Source organism: Anarrhichthys ocellatus, unplaced genomic scaffold (genome assembly GCF_004355925.1).
Source record: "Anarrhichthys ocellatus isolate YVR2014 unplaced genomic scaffold, GSC_Weel_1.0 scaffold13, whole genome shotgun sequence".
Taxonomy (NCBI): domain Eukaryota; kingdom Metazoa; phylum Chordata; class Actinopteri; order Perciformes; family Anarhichadidae; genus Anarrhichthys; species Anarrhichthys ocellatus.
Window position 1 is genome coordinate 6,327,939 of NW_022280043.1, and position 3,149 is coordinate 6,331,087.

General features: G+C 43.2%; 1 protein-coding gene across 1 annotated transcript in view; it reads left to right on the forward strand.

Moving 5' to 3' along the window:
* The window catches only part of cicb (capicua transcriptional repressor b), a 34,225-nt gene that overhangs the window by 2,552 nt on the left and 28,524 nt on the right, over positions 1 to 3,149 (forward strand). The gene's annotated exons all lie outside the window — the stretch shown is intronic.

Consider the following 3,149-nt stretch of genomic DNA (forward strand, 5'->3'; position numbering starts at 1 on the left):
ACATACGGTCTTCTTCTGTTGTACCGTGGCACATACTGTCTTCTTCTTTGTTGTACCGTGGCACATACGGTCTTCTTCTTTGTTGTACCGTGGCACATACGGTCTTCTTCTTTGTTGTACCGTGGCACATACGGTCTTCTTCTTTGTTGTACCGTGGCACATACTGTCTTCTTCTGTTGTACCGTGGCACATACGGTCTTCTTCTCTGTTGTACCGTGGCACATACGGTCTTCTTCTCTGTTGTACCGTGGCACATACGGTCTTCTTCTCTGTTGTACCGTGACACATACGGTCTTCTTCTCTGTTGTACCGTGACACATACTGTCTTCTTCTCTGTTGTACCGTGACACATACTGTCTTCTTCTCTGTTGTACCGTGACACATACTGTCTTCTTCTCTGTTGTACCGTGACACATACTGTCTTCTTCTGTTGTACCGTGGCACATACGGTCTTCTTCTGTTGTACCGTGGCACATACGGTCTTCTTCTTTGTTGTACCGTGACACATACTGTCTTCTTCTCTGTTGTACTGTGGCATATACTGTCTTCTTCTGTTGTACCGTGGCACATACTGTCTTCTTCTGTTGTACCGTGGCACATACTCTCCCTGCTCCATCCCTGTCCCCGTCACTGCAGCCCTGCGCCCATACAGACACCCATAAAATGCTTTTTAGGAGAGGGATGAGCTGCAGTGTGCCTGGTAACTACGTACACACTCACGCTGACATATAGTGCAAAATGCAGCGTTGAACAAGGTATATGCAACCTGAAGACAGCCGCATGCAGTCATGCCCCCACGTCTCACACACACACACACACACACACACACACACACACATCCTGTGCCATGTATAGGCTAACAAATGACCGGATAAATTGGCATCAAGGTTGAGGTTTATTAAAGTTGTATAGACCAGTAATAACTTCTTCTTATAGTGTTGACATTGAGATGAGATTTCCTGGCGTGCACGCTCCCTTGTGCGACCTGCTAAAAAATCTCCAGCATGGTGCTCTTTGCTTGAACATCTATATTTTGAATATCAGAATTTGATATCATAAAAGTTATTTTTTATGTTTCTTATTAAAGAAAAGCGAAACGTATAGCAGCCAGAGTGTGAACTCCTGCATGTCGTGTGTGTGTGTGTGTGTGTGTGTGTCTGTCTTTGTGTCTGTCTTTGTGTCTGTGTGTGTGTGTACACGGGTGTCTATACGGCACAATGAATGTGTGAGTGTGAGACAATATATAGGTCCAAGAGAGATTTTAACAGTGTATGCATGACTGCACTGTAAATTCCAGGGAGAGCGTTTAGTGTGTGTAAAGTTTGATGTTGCTATGCTGTGTAGGGGGGGTTGCATTGTGTCCTTGTGTGTGTGTGTGTGTGTGTGTGTGTGTGTTGGGTGAAACAGCATCTTTTTGCTGTTGAAGGAGGAGTCCGGTCCAACGCCACAGAGGCGATAGCTGTCGTTTATCCGTCTATTCGGGATTTACAGTCGCTTTAGACCAGAGCAGCACATATCTCACTCTCAACCCGCTCTAATACTGGAAGGTGCAGACGTCTTGAATCACCTAAATTATGACTGAGTTCCACTCTGCTTCGTCTGGATGCATCCCACAGCACAATCAGGATTCTCCAACAAATTCCTTTATATTTTTCAGTCCTAATAACTAATGCACGAAAAACCCAAGAGGAGCGATTCAGACGTGCTCCTGGACTCTGGGGTTGACCTTTGATAGGGAAGAATTAGGACTATATGTGAAACATTAAAATCCTATACCATTTATTACAAGGCAGCATTGGAATTACAGAAGCCTCCTGCATGAATTCACATACTTATCCCTGTAATTTAATTACAACATGTTACAATATGATATATTGTCTTGAATTTCAGATTAAACTCTGTGGATGAGCTCATTGCTCGTCCACACATTAAGGATGGATTCACAAATGGGTGCACACGTTTGAAGAGTTTAAGCGTTTCCATCAACTTAAATGGAACTACTGCTTGCACACTCGGGTGATGAATAGTTTTAGTTCGGTGACAAATGTCGTAAAAGTCATCGATGGCTAATTCTGAAACTCCGGTTATCTACACGGTGAGCACATACTCTGTCGTGTACTTTCAGAGTTACAGAATGTGAATATACACAAAGGCTGCTGCTCGCTTATCAGCCAAATCCTACAGCGTTTTTCCGAAGGCCATGAGCATGAACAAACACATTTTTCTGAGCTAAGATCAGATCCTCCAGAGAAATCCAGTGAGCCAGACAGTCAGTGAAGTGGCCCTGACTCCTTCCTGTCTTTACAGAGTGTGGGACCAACACGCCCAGTCCAGGCCTCAGCGTCTACTCTGGTGAAGCAGCACTGGTGCTGGTAGATGGTAGACTTTCCTGCAGTCCGGATTGTCTTTCTTCTGTCCCCATGCTTTGTCTGAGATTTATACATTTAATTTAGAAAAATAGACTCTTAACTCGAAAGGGAGTGATGAACTGTGAAGTTTCCCTTCATGATCTCTTGATTTAGTTTGTGTTAGTATACAAGTATGGTCAGCTAATTGGCATTAGGGTTTGTTTAAAAAGATATTTTCTTATAGGCACTAATATCAAAAGTAAGGCCGATATTTTGGGTTCATAGGATGCATTCATTATGTGGGTCATTAGACAGGGAAGCTTCATATTTACCTCATATCTGTTTAATTAATTTTCATACATTTAAATGAGAAGCGTTGGAGTAACTGGTGCTCATCTTCTTCAGTTCTTCAGACTCTAGGGAAGAGTTGTGTCGTTGGTAAAAGAATAAACATTTTAACAGAGCAGTGTTTTTCACCAAGCATCACAGTTTCAGTACAGTGGGTTAACTCCAGATGTTAAGCTTCCCACGCGGTGCTGTCGCAATGAAATACGAAACATCAGTACCGCTTTTAAGATTAGTATCTGCAGAAAAATACCAGGGTGATGATCAATGCCTGTTTCTCCAGTAAACACTGAACGTGGGGGCAGACGTGGTTGTTTATTTGTCACTCAGGACCAGGAAGAGATGCTTTTCTGTACTGCAGGAGTTGGAAGTGGTGGTGGTGTTACTGATCTATAGTGTGTGTTGTTTGTAACAGCAAACAAACAGTTAACAACAAGGTCACCTTATGTGTGTGTG